The 17,959-nt window shown below is 40.9% G+C and overlaps 1 pseudogene; it reads left to right on the top strand.

Moving 5' to 3' along the window:
- The first annotated feature begins 8,181 nt into the window (after positions 1 to 8,181).
- Positions 8,182 to 10,634, top strand: LOC129067243 (tuftelin-interacting protein 11-like; annotated as a pseudogene).
- Positions 10,635 to 17,959: the final 7,325 nt, after the last annotated feature.

Raw genomic sequence — 17,959 nt, 5'->3', positions numbered from 1 at the left:
GTGCCTTCCATGCGTCTGGTACTGTTCTGGAAGCTGCAGTCACAGGAGACAAAAGCAGACAAAAGCCCTGCCCTCTCATTCTGATGACTGTAAAATGGATCCACAATCAAGCCGCCGTTCACCCCTTCCACATCCTCACCGCTGTTACTCCAGACGAAACCACTCGCATCCCCTTGAATCGTTGCAATAGACTCATGCTTCCACCATTGTCCCCCACAGTTTCTTCTCTCCATACCAGTCTAAGTGATTATTTAAAAATGAAAATCTGATGCTTTTTCTCTGCTCATGACCCTCCAACGGCCTTTCATTTCACTCAGAGCCATATCCAAAGTCTTTGACAAAAACCCGCAAGACTCTATGGTCTGAGCCCTGCCATTGCTCTGATATCCCCTCTAGCCTCTCCTTTTGTCCGACTTTGCTCCACTCACATCAGCCTCCTTGCTAGTCTCCCAACACTGCAATCAGCCCAGAGTCCATACCTTAGTTCTTGCTGCTTGGCACATTCCTGCACCTCAGATCTTCCCTAAAATGTCACCTCACTCAGGAGGCCTTTCTGAGCTTTAATATAAAAAAGCATTCATGATGCCCCCATCACTCCTTATGCCCCTTATTTTGTTTTATGTGTGCATATTTATGCAAGTATGTGTGCACGTACACCTCAGCAGTCTCTTCAGTCTAGAATGGAAGCCTTTGAAAGCTAAGACTTTGTTCTGCTCACTCCTATGTATTTCCATCTCCTACAATAATGCCTGGGAAATATTACGTGCCCAACAAATATTTATTGAATTGTCTTCAATCCTAGATTTTATACTATGTTAATTTATAAGTATGGTAAATAGTTCCTTTTGATCAAGAGTCTGCATTTGTGAACCACCTCACAGCAGATGAGTGTCCCATTTGTGGCTCAGAAACAGGGAACTTGAGCTTCCCTGTGACCTCATTAACATCCTGTTCTATCCAAAATAAGTATACACTTTCCAGTCTAAGAGTAAGTATCCCTTCTTTTTGTTGTGACTAGTTTTTCCATATTTGCTAAACTATTAAATAGAAAGGCTGTTGTAAATACAGAGTTACAAAGCCCCTGGGAGGCAGCACAAATAATTAGCTTATGGCTGTGTCAAATGAATCAACTTGAAATTAGGCATGTGGATAAACAGCGTGGTCAGGTGAACTATGTAAAAAGGAAATAAACACATGCACTCTGATCCTTAGATGGTACGCTATGTTGGGCACCATTTCAATTAATAGCGAAGGCTCGGGCAGTTGAGAAATCTTGGCCAAAAATAGCCCATATCCAGATATTCCCCCCAAAAATAACACGAGGGCACCAAAAGGAATAATTAAATAAAAGACAGGGTGTCCCTGCAATAAGAGCACTACCCAACTCACTGCCCCCTGAGCTCCAGCTTTGCGGCATCTTTTCCATGTTATGTCCTCTTAGCTCTGAAATTTACACGTGCTTTTCTATGTTTGCTCTGCCCTTGCCCCTTGACTCACTAACTGCCAATTCACTGTCTATAAGATCCAGTTCCTATATAACCTCCTTGGTAAACTCTGAACCTTTTGTTAGATTTTGTTGCCTTTTCTCCTCTGTTGTCATGTCCATTTACACAGGTCTGCAATGGAACGCCCTTGCATTAATTTGCTTGTGACTTTACCTCACCTCATCTCTGTTGACTCCTTGAAGATAAAAAATATTTTTGCTGTGCTGTCTCCAGCACCTAACCCATTGTCTGCTTATTTTGAAATGTCTTTCTATAATTTTGTCTGCTGAAATTAATAGCCTTAATTTTATGCCATCTGTAAAGTGTTTTTTCAACTTTCAAGATTCTAAAATCTCATATAATGTAAATGTGTTTATAAGAAACAGGATGCATCAGAGTACTCTCTTTTCCTATCCCAGCTACAGAGACTAGTGCACTATAACATTTTCTCAATGTCAGTGCTTCCATAAGCACCTTGTTTACAAAAGGATCAATAATATAATGCCTTTCCATCTCTTTTTCTGCTGAAGAGTCCAAAACACTATCTTGGGAGCAATTTAGTCATCCTCATTAGATTCTCCGTTAAATAGGAAGGAAATGATTAATTCCAGTTTGTTTTATTACTTATGTAGGATTTGTAAGTGAGAGAACTAAAGCACCGAGCAGCAAAATAGCTCACTCAGTTACTAAAGTTCCGATAGAAAACAATAGCTTCTCATTCCTAGTTTTTGTACTTCTTTTGGTAATATCTAGGCATTGAAAAAAATGAATTCAAAAGCTGAGTGAGTGTTCATTAATTGTTCCTCAAATGTCTTTGAAATAATCTCTCCCTTCTTTTTGTTGTAATAGACTAATGTTTCTCTTTCTTTTTTCCTTTCACTTAATTAACCAAAATTTGGTTTATATTATTGTCCTTTTTCATTATTATTGACCAAACTCTGCTTTGTATTATTACTAGATTTTCAACTCTTACACATCTATCCGACCTTATTGTTCAATGTTTATTGATTGTGTCCCTGGAAAGCAGTGCTATAAAAACAAGGACTTTCATTTTTGTAAACCTCTGATTCTAGGCGCTTTTAGCCTTGTAAATGTTATCTGTGGGAGAGACAATCCTTGGACTCTTTCGGATCTTGATGAGACAGAACTTTCAGGACATTAAAGAGGAACCAAAAGCGTCTGCTCTCCTTTTATTCCCCATTAACCACATTGCTAAGTCCTCCACAGCCCGTGTCTGTCATGTATTCAGCCCACTCCCGAGGATGACGATCTTCCACGCTCACACTCCTCTTGACGCGTCGGGGTGGGTGGGGCTGCCTCGGTAAAAGCAGTCGTTTTGTCCTCATTCTGCAGCCAAACCTGGGAGCCGGCTTGAAGTGGTTCCAGCAGGAACAGGTGTTCTCGTTACTTCTGTTTCCATTCCCCTGGATAGACTCTGGCCATCCATGTAGCATCCAGCTATAATTACCTATTGTCTTGTTTGATCTCCAAAGAGACAAGCTTCCCCCAATATTTATAGAAATATACAGTGCCAGCAAGCGCGGTTTCGCAACAACACTCTTCAAACAGCTTTGCAGACGCTGCTTTTCCTTCCCTCGTGGCAGGCAGGCAGTCCCACTCCAGGGAGGGGTGCGCGAAGAGTACCTGTTAACCTTGCACATTCCTCTGAGAAGGGCAACCAGTACCTGCCAGCAGGTCAGGTGCCAGGTGGGCTATTTCCCACAGCACCTCCCTAATATGACCCTTGATCCGTATTACTAGAATTAAAATATTAATCTTTCCATGCCCTCGCTCATCTCTACTTCTCAGGTTAGAGCAGCACTGAGTTGACCACAACACCCAGCTCAGGGGTTTATAAAGATGTTTGTTAAATAAAATCAAGATTGCCTTTTCTAAAGAGCTGCTGAAATTGATGCCTGCAATTTATGTATTCTCCCTATGATTTTTTTGGGCATGATCTCTTTTTCACAGCGGATCACAGATTTTGACTTTATTGTGATTTGCATTTCAGCCTGAGCAAAAAATGACCTATTCTTTACCTTGCAGGTACTATTCTCCAAGAAACCCGTGGCGTGTCTCAGGACTGCGGCCCCAGCCCTGGAGATCTGCAACAGCTGAATGTCTGGATACATTTTGATAAAGTGTTGACCTTTTAATTGTTTCCTGGTTTCTCACCGCAGATAAAAGAGTGTGTGAAGCTGGACTCCAAATTTAATGCAGTCTGGCAAACAGGTAGAGCAAGATAACTCATCTCATGGGCCATAATTCTAGGGAAACCTAGGATATTTTTAGATGTGAAAAATGCCCACTGGATTCACCATTAGACAGAATTCAATATCAGTTCTTGGGACAAGTGCTCTAGATTGGGTCAGAGTGAGCCGCTCCACCCCCACTTTTACCAGAATTCCAGAGAACCACATCTTGGGCTGTGTAGAAAAGAGGCATTTCCCACAAATCTAACTTTTAATATAGTGCCTCCTTAAACTGGTCATACCACCGATTCTACTGTTGAAATGGGGCTATTGAGGTGACTAGATAGTGGGCAACACTACCAAACTTTGTCAGTGATATATTGCACTGTGATGATCTTTGTTCCTGGTAGATTATAGATTTAAGAAACAACCTTCATTGTTTGGAGAAATGTGAGTCTCTCCCTCTCTGTAAATAATAATAATACTAGCAATGTTGGACAGGTGGGCCGTGGAGTATCATATGAGGTGGAAAGAAGAGTTCCTACAATTATATCAAATTCAAATCTTAATAGTGGACAATATAAAAATAAATAATAAATCCTTCCAAGATGTTCTGGGACAGCTGGCACAATAATCGGAGTAGATTTTTGGTTAGAAAGTTTTAAGGTATAACTGGCAATTGATTTATGGAATCAGGGCAGGAGGCTCTTTCTTTTCTGTTTTAAAATCCAGAGACAACTGCCCTCAAAGTCAATGTTGTTCATTTGGATGGAAAAAGCTGCTTTTTTCTGTATTTTTCTGAACTATCAAAATTAAATTAACTTTATGGAGATTATTTTAAAATGCAAAATCATCTGAATTACATTACCTCCAGACATTATTTGATATAGTATCACCTGAATTAGTTCCCCTGGAAGAACTGAGGAACTGACATCAAAGTACAGCATGCCAAATAATCTTATTTATTTTCATTGATTTAGGTTATGCCTGACTAATGATGGTTAGGGCTCTTTAGAGATTCATATAGTTTGAGCCACAAGGGACAAAGGGAGACACTACAGTTTTCGAACTGTCTCAATGTGCTCAAAAGCTGAGAGCTGTGTGTTTATGGCTCTGTGCTAAGGACCTAGACTGGGGTATATTTAGACTATTCCTGATTCTCCGAAGGTCTAAAGCTAACTCCCAGGGCAAATCTTTGCTTCTGTTTTTGTTTTCAGCACTAACATCATCAGAGTGTTCAAACCGGAACTAAGCTTTTTGTACTTAATCTGCTTTTCCTGGTCACAAGAATAAACTGTGGTTCAACAGATAAGGTCTTGTACAATTCTCCTGGATATGACTTTTCTATTTTAAGAATCATTTCGCATTGTTCCTTCTTAATTTTGAACTATCCAAAAGCATCGCTCTAGGCATCTCTTCAGTGTCTTTGAATATTTCCGTTAAACAGACAAAACGGGAGATGATCAGAAAGGAGATGAGCGTTCCTACATCACCTCCTGTGGTCGTTTGGAGTCTTTCTCCCTCACTGATTTCTCTCTTTCCAATCTCAGCTGCAAACATTCTCCTCCCTCTCCTGTATTTCTGTTCAGAGGATTACTCACAAATTGTCTCAGGAGTCATATTATTTTTAGTAGCTCAGTCAGAGGTTTAAGGATACATTTTGAACAAATGCTGCAATTCAAATAGGGAAAACCCTCAGCACCAGGTTCCCAGGCTTCTGACACTGCAGCAGAGAGGTGGGGAGAAAGAAAGCAATGCAAATCCCACCAGTCATTTATGACATACGACCCTGATGTCTTCTGAATCTTCTATCTTACTCGATCTCTGATGTCTCTCCTTATAAAAGTGTTCTGGCATGGGCCCCACCTCTCATTTTCCGTATAGAAGTCTGACCACTCCTCACACCATGTATCTCCGGAAAAAGAAATCTTCAATACAGAGGATTTTCTTCCACAACTGTCTCCCAGAGATGCTTGGAGATGGCAAGAGTAACAGATTTGCCTTCCAAACAGCAGCTTGTCGTGAGTATCACAAAGCCAGCATCATCTTCTTCTTGCTTGCTTTTTCTTTTTAAAACAGAAACATTTCCTCTGGCAACTTATTATAATCCACTCCAGGGATTTTCCTCAAATCTTCTATTTAAGAAAATGGATAGCAAGTGGAACAGAGGTGCTATAAGGATGATGAAGAGAGGGGCAAAAAGGGGACTCCTGTGTATCCAGGGAAGATAAACACGTGATCTGCAGCTAGAACATGGAAACCCTCAACCCTCTGACGTCCAGAGGCTGTTGTAGTGTTTGTTGGGAAGAAGACTACTATGAAGGAAATTTCCGTTATGTTGAAATCCTAGCCCCCATCTGATTAGGCGGTAGGGGATTTGGGGAGTGATTAGGTCGTGAGGGTGCAGCCCTGGTAAATGGGATTAGTGTTCTTATAAAAGGGACTCTCTTGAGAGTCCCCTTCCACCATGTGAGAAGGACACTGAGTATGCTGACACCTTGATCGTGGACTTTCCAGCCTCCTGAACTGCAAGAAGTAGATTCTCCTGTTCACGAGCCACCCAGGTCATGACACTGTTATAGCAGCTCCAATGAACTAAGACGAAACAATGTCTAGCATTGCAGAATCTCTATTATTCCCAGAGCTGTTGTGTGGTTTGGTCCCCACATGGCAGTGTGTAAAGTCTCTCTGCCTTTCTCTCCCCCTCTCTCTGTATAAACGCACACATACATATGCTTTCCAAAGCAAGACTTTTTATTTTAATTAAATATAAATAAATTCTTTTTCTGTGCCAGGTATACTGCTTTGCAAGTGAAAAACGATTTAAGGAGCTGGGAATGCCCAACTCATAAAAGAGAAGCTTGATACAAACTTCTGCAGTATTGTTTACATACTTGAAAACCTGGCTGTGGACAAGAGATTCGTTTTATTCAGTGTGACTCCAGAGGCAAAAATACTCATTTTTATTCAGCAGACATTGCTTGGGAACCTTTTATGTGCCAGTCACTATCCTAGATGCTGGCGTGAGGTGGGAGCGTGGGCTCTGATCCTGCAGAGCCCGTCCTGGGGTTGTCACGGACAGGGGCAAACAAAATGAGTCATCCCAGAAAATGTCTCTGTCTGCCAGGAGAGGGGAAATGGCTCTTCCTTCTAGTGGAGAAGCCCCGAGCCCCCTTCTTCCAAAGGCTTTTATTGAAAGAGTTATCAACGGGGCAAGGTAATAAGAATGTACAGGTGATCTCATTACATCAGTATGTTAATGTTTACAGAGCAATAGATGATGTTGAGGAAACAAATGGCAGGAATACACCGATTTACATGGGTCCATTTACATGGGTCTGAGACGAGATGAGTAAACATGAGAGTGTAAACATAAGGGCGCCAAAGCTTTTAGGGTCAGTGCCTGTGCATTTCCTTCCCAGCATGAGCTGGTTATCATAGGTTTTGAGGGAAAAACAAAGCATGCTTTAAGAATTTACTTTCAGGGCTGATTTCCCCTAGGAACCGCCAGATCCAGTTTAGGGCTGTCTCCAGTGTTGTTTCAAACTCGATCCAGGCGGGTGGAGGGCAAGGCAGCCAGGAAACAAGGAGACTTCTTTCAAACAGAATGAAGACCCTGGCCATATCAAAGCCGAGGGGTGAGGGTCTTTTTGCTCTTTCTCCATGCCCCGCCCCAAGTTTTTTTCTGAGGCCCATTGTGGCTGTGCCTGTCTTAGGTTGCCCCTTCCATCGAGGGATCTTACACGTCATTGACTAACCAGCCATCCTCCAGGGCCAAGCAGGATGATGTGAGGGAGGCAGGGGCTACACCCTTGCCAGGGAGACAGGTTTTTGTCTCCTCAGTGGACTGTTTTCCCAAGGCCTCCCTGATTAGCTCCAGCCTTGCGGCCCTCTTGCCTGTCAGCGGGGCTGCAGTTCCTGAAACCACACAGGACGTTTCCCAACACTAGAGATACTGAAGTAAGACATATCTCCATTCTCAAGAAGCAAACTGTCCATTGAAACTCAAAAGCATCAGATGAGGTCATTTCAGTCCAACATAATGACAAGAGTCCCTAACAATGCGAACTACCCCCAAATATAACAGGGTGTCTTATGAACTTTCATCACTAAGTTTCACTGTGATACTCAAGGGTGGGATAGAGTAGATGAAGAATGCAGGGCAATGGACTTAGCAGCCATTCTGATTGGCTGCCAGCAAAGCCTGAAACTCTGGGGCATGTGGAGCCACATCCACCAGCTGCTACCTTGTTTCCAGGAGCAGGTGGCAAAGAGATCATGGTCCCTGGCTGTTCCCTCATCTTTTTCCAGGAGTTCTGAAGGCCAGCATCTCTACATCTGCTCTCTACACAGAGTTCATTTGTTTGTATCCTCATTGCCCTTTCTCACCTGGCTGGGTTACAGCAAGGTGACCCCCTCACCCAAGGTGGTCTGTGGAGTCAGGTCACATGTATTGGGACACTGTTTTTGGGATGTTGAACCCAGATGAGTGACTGGCCATATCACTGTCCCATTTGTACTAGGTCAGGGAAGGTCACTTGGATGAGGATGAGAAGAAGAGCTTTGAGACCACTGGTGAGGATCTGAAGAATGAGTTCAATCTCAACCAGCAACAGCATTGGCAGAACAATGAAGAGGCTACCTACAGAGTGTGGGCAGAGCAAGATTTGGATGAAGATTTGGAAGTAAATGGGCTGATGACTACTCCTTGCCAGTCAACTTCATCAGTGCCAGGCTCAAGAAAAAGGTGACACAGGAAGCATACCTGGAAAATTATCATGGTGAAGAAAAACCTGTTAAGCAGGCTGAATTTCCTAAGGATTTCAGAGCAAAGCAGTTAAAAACTAGTGGCAATTTTAAACCCAACCAAAAAGGGTTTGCAGGAGGGTCCAAATTGTTTATGGGTTCTGGTTGCTGGGAAAGACACACAAAAGGATTTGATCAGAAACTTCTGCAGAAGATGAGCTACATGCCTGGAAGAACACACAAGATGTCATTAACCCAGTCAAAGCCAAACAGAGAAAGGGAAAAGTAATATGGAAGCTTATGGCCTGGAGTGGACCACTCAGTCCCTGCAAGACTTCCTTGTTGTTAACTCTGAAGAAGAAGCAGAAGGAGCTGAACCAGTGGAAAAGAGATCCCAGGGGAAGCAAGAAGAAGTGTAAACACTCTTATAAGACAGTAGAAACATTGAAGGCCAAGGGCAGGGTTAGCAAGAAGCTCACTGCTCCTCAGAAAGAGCTTTCTCAGGTCAAAGTCATAAACACAAATGGCCAGGAGCAGAAAGTCTACTACAGCTACAGCCAGATCAGCCACAAGCACAACATCCTTAATGATGGGCTGCCACTGCAGTCATAGCAGCTGCTATAGCCCAGCAAAAAAGCCAAGGCCCTAGGCTTTGTTCTGCCGGAGTTGGAGTACAACCTGCAGCTGCTCATCGATTTCATGGATTAATAGATCATCCAGAATGACCAGCAGCTGCAGTATGGCAGGGCATGGTGGTTAACCTCTTCCATAAGCTGGAGAAGATGTTGGAGGTCCTGGACCACGAGGAGTGGGCCATCTCCAACCTCAGCAAAGTCCCAGAGACAGTGGAGGAGTGCAAGAAATGCATGCAGCCCAATTGCAGCCACCCACCTCACCCTGGGCGAGTACACTGGCATCTTTGAAACCCTGCAGGACAACCCTGCAGGAGTGCCAGATATCTGACTTGGTGGACCTCGCCGTGGCCATCATCTACCTGCTCATGAAAAAGAGTACTTCAGGAAGTGGGATCTTTTCAATGACTGTATTTACAACACCAAGATCACCTCCAAGTAGGAAAGCCTTCTGGAGAATAACCAGATCTATGCTATGGTGGGCAGGATCTCTCAGCAAATGCCTTTCATAGGCTTATATGAAAAGTCTGGATGCTTTTTGTTTGAAATATTGTCAACCAGTGGCAACTAGGAAATTTTGAGCTGCTGGTGGACTTACTGGATAGCTGGATGCACATTATCCCAGGTAGGTCTTGGATAATATACTGGACCAGCTCATCTTCCTCAAGCTGCAGAAGATGGTGGAAAACTGGAACCCACTGAAGTACACCGTCTCCATCCACACTTGGATCCACCCATGGCTTCCTCTCTTGTAGGCATTCCCGGAGGCAATGTATTTTCCCATCCATGTCAAGCTGCCCAGTGCCTTGCAGAAGTGGTACCCCAGTGACCCCTCTCACAAGCTCATCCTCCAGCCCTGGAGAGATGTCTTCACCCCGGCCCCTGGGAAGAACTTATGGTCAGAAACATAGTGGCTGAGCTGAGGGTGTGTCTTGGAGAGGTGGTCATTAACCCCCACCAGCAGCACATTGATGTTTTTTATTGGGTCATTGACTGGGAAGGGATGATCTGTCTCCAGCCTAGTGGGGCTTCTTGAAAAGCACCTCTTCCCCAAGTGGCTTCAAGTGCTCTGCCCCTGGCTCGTTAACAACCCAAAGTAAGAGAAGATTACCAGGTGGTACTGGGCTAGAAGTCCATGTTCTCAGACCAAGAGTTGACCTACTCATCTGCCAAGGACAAATTCAGTGAAGCACTTGACATCATCAATAGGGAGATGTTCTTCAACATTGGTGACTACATGCAGCCTAGGGCATGGGAGAATATCACTTACCTCACCCATATGGAGTGGAAGACTTCCAGTACAAGGCCATGCAGGAGTGACAGGAGATCAAGAGCATCACCCAGAGGGGCATCCGCGTGTTGACCAGCTCCGTGCCCATGAACTTTAAGGACATCACTGAGACCAAAGCCAAAAAGCACAACATGGTCTTCATGTTTGTCATTGGAAAGTGACAGAAGGGAAGCAGCTCCATACCTTTGGCCACATCATCATCTATATCAACAGGGGAGTGGTTTTCATCCATGGTGAGAAGCCCTGGGTGCTCACCTCCCTGAAGCACCTAATTGACGTTGTCAAGTAAAGTGCGGCAGGCCTGGAGCAGGCTGAACACCTGCACCTTAAAATGAAGGTCTACAATGTCAAGGAAGGCTTTCCTGATGCAGAGTGAGGAGCCGATGGGGCACAATGGAACCCTGCTGGTACCTAGCATGCATCTGGGTCTGCAAGGTGGTCCTGGGGGGGGCCTCCTGTTGCAATATACCGCAATGAGACCATCTGAGTCACGGCACACATGTCGGTGGTTAAACAGCACCAAGTGTTAACCAGTGGTTAGGTGGACCTCCATCCAGCACGCTTGGTTCTTGAGTTCAGCTAAGAGAAGAATTCAGAGCCAAGAACTCAAACTATAAGAGAAAGTTTATTTAGAAAGTCACAGAGGTAGGAAGAAGCAAACCAGCTGGGCGGCATGGGCTCAGGAAACAAGTTACAGATGCAAAAGAAGGGCCCTTGGAGCTTAGTCACTTCAGTTCTATACTTGGCTTTTCCCCTAAATACTTCCAAAATCTTCTATTGAATGATTTCTTTAAAAAAAAAAATCACTCTACAAACTATCATTTGCTGTATGTTTTTCTGTTTTCTAATTTTTAAAAAATTTTATTTGATATTTTTTTGTCTTGTCACTTCAAACTGAAATGAGTTTGCTGGGCCTGATCCATTCCAATAGTAACCATAGTATTTTTTTAAAAATAAATATCCCTCAGTATTTTCAGCTTTTGGGACTCTATTTTGGAAGTTGGTTACTGCTGTCTCATCGCCCCTTCCAGATTGTATTTTTTAATCTATCAGTAAAGCCAGTATCTATATAACACATGGTAAGGAATGACCCTTGAGTTTTTTAAATAAGTAAGGTGCAATATTCACTTATAAAATTATATTAACATGTCTGTATATTTTTAAGCCTGTTGACTTTGTGTCTGGCATCAGAAACCATGTTCAGGGAACAATAAAGACTGTCATTTTAAACTGCGTGTCCACAAACCCACTGGTAGTATGCATTGAGCCATCTGCTCTGCCCAGGGACTTTTTTTCTTTTTCTATATGTAACTGTGATGTTTCAAATGATGTTTTAAAAGATGTTTCATGCTGCCCAGTTCCTTCGATACAATTGTCAAAGCTTGTCTTATGAAAAAATTACTTCTGATGAACTAAGTGTAAAAATCCAGCGTTAAATTAGTCCCTTCTCTTCCATATGTTGCCTGTCCTTTAAACAGTGGATCTTAAAATATTAACAATCTCAACTGGAGCATAATTGTAATTTTAATAAATCTGATTGCCATTTGAAATCTGTATGAATTAATATGTTCAGAGCCCAGTTATTTCAAGGGGATGAAATACTTTATTGCCGCTTCATGTAGGGTCAAAAAACAGCAAAGTAATTTTAACAATTTTGATTCTGAATGGAAGTGAGACCTACTTTCATTATATGGACTTTCTTCCTAAGCCCCTACATTCTTTTTGTTCTCTTCTCCTAATCTTTATGACTGATGAGAATTAAACAATCTGCACTGCAAAATTACAAACACTAACCTTTGTATAGTAGGTCACGTTTATTCTTAATATAACATCAACATTCTTTCATAGTAAAAAGCAAAGATTTTTATCTCTCAAATTCTTGGGAGGTCGTTCTGATAATGCCTAGGCCCTCTTTTGAAATTATTTCCTTCTGACATCCTAGAGGAAGAGCTATGTATCAGGTATGATCTAACTTCTTACAGTGTTCAGCCAACTCATTTGTATGCACTCAAACTGTAAAGAAAAAAAAAAGTTTGGGTAGTGGTGCCATCTCAGTATCAGGGGATAATAAAAAAGATCTACTTTTTCATTATCAGCCTTTGAAGAAAATCCCACATCTGTCAACCAGATGATAAAACAAAAACAGTAGTTTTATTAATAATAAATAGAAAACTTAGAGTCTGTGTTTTCCACATGACATAGATGGATCAATGACAGCAATTCATGGGATGAGGGTTTCTAGAAGTTTCCAAAGATGAGGACTCCTACATCTGTAATAAAGATGTGGAAGTACTTTGGACATGTAATGTCAGGGGTCACTAGAGGCTGGGGAGCCTGGCCTCTGTGGGTGCATGGCTTTTTCTGTCCTCAAATGCCCCAAATTCTTTTTCTCCCTCAATCCCTGCACCTGTTAAAAACCGCTTCTTTGTGGTGGGTAGTAATACATTAACATGGTTGTGCTAATATGTAACTAACCAGGAGATTTTACCTAGCCTAGAATTGTTTTTACCATAGAAAGGAAGCTCCTATAGTCTAACGCCTAGCCCTGGACAGAATCACACTTCCACTGTAAATCCATGGAGTCTCAGTGCTGTGGCGGACAAGATTTCCAATAAACAGAATGAACAGCCAAGGAGGATAATGTTGCTAAATGGGTATTCTTGCCGGGGCCACTGCATCTATGATGGTTTATTATTATAAAATTTTTAGAGAAATCACCATTTTTGGATTCTGTTTTCATGAAGTCACAGGCTGAGGAGGAATCTTGTCTGTTTTCTGACTACTCTGTGTATAATGATGATGAATAAAAGGAAATAAAAATGTTAAATATTTTATATGTATTTCCTTTAATCTTTTTAATAACCACATAAGGTAGGTTTGATGGTCACCTCATTTTTATACAAATTGAACTCAGAGAAATTAATTGGTTCACAATTCTTTAGAGACAAAGACCAACACAGATCTCTGAATTGCCATAGTTCGAGCTGATCTTGCCCAAGAGCGCCCAAAACAATAGAATTGCATTTCATTTTATCATTGACTTAAACAAGGTTGTAGCTGGATGTGACCCTTTTGACACACTAGTCCTTTCTCCTCACTTGACGGATAAAGCTGGAGACAATAAGCTCACAGTGAAATGTCAAGCTCAAACTAGAGCCCAGATTGCTTTGCATGTCAGATACCAGGGCCAAGACGCTCATTTTTCCTCATTTCTTTGTAGGGACCCAGGAACTCTGAAACTCTGAACCATGAGAACATAACATTGCAGAGGCTTATTAAGATATTTAATATATTTTGAACTAAGAAATTATAATTTTATGAAGTCAGACAACCTGGGTTCATGTATTGGTTCTATCACTTGTTGTTGGGTGCCTTTGGGCAAGTTACTTGACCTCTCTTGAACCCGTTTCCTTTTCTGTGAAGTAGGAATAATAACAGTCACATGTTTCATGGGGTTATTGTAAGAATTAGATAAATCAATACAAAATCTACCAAGAACTGAAATATATGGTAGAATTAACAGTCAAGGACATTAAAATGCCTACATCAAACTAAAAAGTTTTTGCATAACAAAAGAAACCATCAACAAAATGAAAAGACAAGCCACTGAATGAGAGAACATATTTGCCAATGATACATCCGATATGGGGTTAATATCCAAAACTTATAAAGAACTCAGGCAACTCAACACCAAAAAAAAAAAAAAAAAAAGAAAGAAAAAATCCAATTTAAAATATGAGAAAAGGACCTGAATAGATACTTCTCCAAAGAAGACCAATGCAGATGGCCAATGGACATATGAAAAGATGCTCAATGTCTCTAATCATCAGAGAAATACAAATTAAAACCACAGAGAAACATCACCTCACACCTGTCAGAATATCTATCATCAATGAATCAACAAATGACAAGTGTTGACAAGAATGTAGAGAAGAGAACCATCCTGCCCTGTTGGTGGGAATGCAGACGGGCGCAGCCCCTGTGGAAAACAGTATGGAGTTTCCTCAAAAAATTAAAAATGGTATGATTTCATTCACATGTAAAATCTAATGAACAAGTAAACTAACAAAATTAAAACAGACTCAGATAGAGAGAACAGACTGACAGATAACAGGGTGAGGGGTAATGGGGATGGGTGATGTAGGGGAAGGGATTAAGGCAAAAAGAAGTTGCCAGAGGGAAACAGGTTGGGGGAAATAGAAGAGTATAAAGGGGGGATAAATGGTGATGAGGGGGTTGGGCTTTGGGTGGTGAGCACACAATGTGGCATATAGAGGATGTAATACAGGATTGTATACTTGAAACCTATATGATTTTATTAACCAATGTAATCCCAATAAATTTAACAAAAATGTAAAAATACAAACTATTACAAATATATTCTGTGTTTCCAAAAAGTTAAGTAGAAACATGATGACTAAATATAACACAGTGTCTTAGAACAGTAAAAGGGCTTTAGGTAAAAACTAAGAAAATATGAAAAACTATAGACTTGTTTTAATAATTATGTATCACTATTGATTCATTAACTAACAAATGTACAGTACTAAGGTAAGATGCTCATGTTAGGGAAAACTAGACGTGAGGTATATGAGAACTTTGTGTATAATCTATCAAATTATACTGCAACTCTAAAACTTTTATAAAAATAATGTTGACTTTTTGAAGTGAAATTAAAAAAAATAAGTCAGTCAATCAAAAATTCAAATTTCCTGAGTTCACCATCCTTCCTTCCTTCCCCAAAACCCTTTCCAAGGGTTCAGGAAAAAACAGATAATACTTCCTCATCCGTTCTCCTCTTTCCCTACATAAATTCCAAAGCTCTATTTCCTTCTTAGATGAGTGTGAATTCCCCTATTTATTTTTGTTTTTTTTCTACCTATGAATTATGGTAAAACCCTGTATTGAGAAGGAAACTATTTTCTCCTATTGTGTAAAAAACATGCAATACCTGAATAGTTAGGGACACTGACCTCTTTTCCCTTAGATTGTCAAATAAAAAAAAAAGGACTGTAGTCAACATGACAGTAGCCGTCCAGTGTGAATGAATCAAAATTATACCTATTTTTTGTCATATCAGCAAAAAAATATATTTTTGGTGTACTGCAGAAGTTTAGTAATTAATTTATGTGTGCTATGAGATGTAAAAGGTTGAAAATTGCTGGTATAAGTGAAACTATTAAAATTCACAAAATCCTTTTCTCTATTGACAAATTTTGGTTTTAAAGACTTTTTCATAGTAAGAAATTACATGACATAGGTTAATCAATGATTACTTGGTTTTAGATTGTACCTACACTATTCTAAAATTTTAAGTTGTTTATTCAATCATTTTCTTATATCGTCTGAGATTCTTTGAGTCATGTTTTCCATTGCTTGCAACCTAAAGATTCCAAAGTATACACTTCTCAGTCTTGTGTTTTCAGCACACCGTAAGTTTTTGTGGTTCACTTTCTGTAATCTGCATTGTAATAGTATATATGTGTTTATTTATATTATCATTGTCCCAGTATTCAGTTACTGAGCTCTATACCTTGGTCTTTCTGAGTGTTGCATTAGATGCTTATGTATAGGAAATGTTGTGCAACTTGATTATTTTTCCCATTCACTTATTTTTTTTGTTATCAGGCAAAATATTTGTTGAGTTCTTTGGCCTTATGTTACCTTCCTTATTTATCTCTTGTGTGATTTTGAGGTTCAAATGGGATAATGCACATAAAGATGCCTTGTGGACACTGTCAGTTATCTTCTTAGCTTCAAGAATATCAACTAGGATTTCAAAAAAAAGGAGCACATAGTTATGTTTTCTCTGCTCTAGTATCTTAACCCATTTTTCTTTTTCTTTCTTTTTTAAAGATTTTATTTTTAGAGAGGAGAAGGAAAGGAGAAAAAGGAGAGAAACATCAATATATGGCTGCCTCTTGTGCGCCCCTTACTGGGTACCTGATCCGCAACCCAAACATGTGTCCTAGACTGGGAATGGAACCAGACACCACTTGGTTCGCAGACCAGCTCTCAATCTACTGAGACACACCAGTCAGGGCTTAAGCCATTTTTCTTTTTCCATCATGAAAAGCTTTATTGCATCTCTGTATTTATTTGTTGGACATATTATTCCAATAAAAATCATTCAATAAACTGCTTTGGAAAGCAGTTAGATGAAATTTATGACTTTGATTTCCTAGATTCATTTTTCAGGAGCATGGACAGGACATGGAGAGATTGTTTAGCTTCTATTAAGTACCTAGTGTTCTGAAGTAGCTTTTATGGAGCCGGTGAGCCAAAATTAGACTTGAGAGACCAAAGGGAGATCTCACCTTTATTTCACCTCACCCTTTACTAATGCTCTGAAAATAAATGCGCTTGGACTCTGGGTCTGATTTTATTCCAGATGGTTCTCCTGCTGATATTACTGTGATTTCCGAGCTATAGACTTGAGAATAATTCCCTGCCTGCTGAGATTACCACGTCAGATTAGGTGGACTATGAGTCTATTTAATAATTCCTCCTGTAAAATCTATTCCATTCTCTTCCAAGGATTATTTCTGAAATACTCAACTTGGTAGGCTCAAAACACTATGCAGAGGACACTTTTTTTTTCCCCTGACACATAGCCATCTTCTTACATATACCCGGGAAAGTTAAGATACTGGAATGAGAAACTAGGGAGGGACAGTTTTCTGGATTAGTTTGCTAGTGTTGTCATAATAAAATATTACAGACTGGGCAGCTTAAACAACAGAAATTAATTTTCTCACATTCCTGGGGGCTAGAAGTCCACAATCAAGGTGTTGGCAGGTTCAGTTTCTTTTGAGGCCCTTCTTCTCGTCTTGCAGATGGCTGCCTTCTGGCAGTTCCTGCAAATGGTCTTCCTTCTGTGTGCGGACAACCCTGGGGTCTCCCTGTGTGTTCAGATTTCCTCGTTGTAAATACACTAGTCACACTGGATTAAGTCCCACCCTGAGGGCCTCATTTTAACTTAATCACCTCTTTAAAGGTCCTGACTCTGAAAAAAGCCACATTCAGAGGTATTGAAGGTTAGAGCTTTAACATGTGAATTTTGTAGGGACACATTGGATCCCGTATTTGCTACTGCATGTAAATACTCAGTACTAGGTACTGTGATAATACGTTTTGCCATTTAATTTTTTAAACTTCTTACTGATGTTTCATTTTAACATCTGCTCTATCATTTCTGCCACTGTAAATGCAAGAAGATTCATGCTAAGTAAAGTTAAGAATATTTGATGGGGTCCAGGCTTTGTGGATGGGGAAATGTTCTCGGGCATGAAAAGAAATGTGAGAAAATCATAGACTTGGACAAGTTTCTGTCTGTGGATTAGGGAAACATCTAAGGAAGTACAGAAACAAGTTGTACTTCAGTTCTGCATTATCTTCCTGAGACTTTTCTGTGATTTTGACTTACTCAGGATCCCACTCCAGAAAAGCTGATCGTGCCAGATACCCAGGAAAGGTTCCTCTCCTCCAGACCTGTTTTCTGTAGTCATCCTCATTCAGAGGGTTCCTGGAGCTATGTCTTCACTGCATGCAGAGAGGGGAAGTGCCTGGTAACACCCAGGGGGCCCATTTGCTACTGTCCCTGCCTGAGGCTGG

Source organism: Pteronotus mesoamericanus, unplaced genomic scaffold, assembly GCF_021234165.1.
Source record: "Pteronotus mesoamericanus isolate MK-2021 breed Mesoamerican mustached bat unplaced genomic scaffold, CSHL_Meso_final contig_20, whole genome shotgun sequence".
NCBI classification, from domain to species: domain Eukaryota; kingdom Metazoa; phylum Chordata; class Mammalia; order Chiroptera; family Mormoopidae; genus Pteronotus; species Pteronotus mesoamericanus.
The sequence above is the reverse complement of the archived record's forward strand: the minus strand, read 5'-3'. Positions and strand labels throughout refer to the sequence as shown.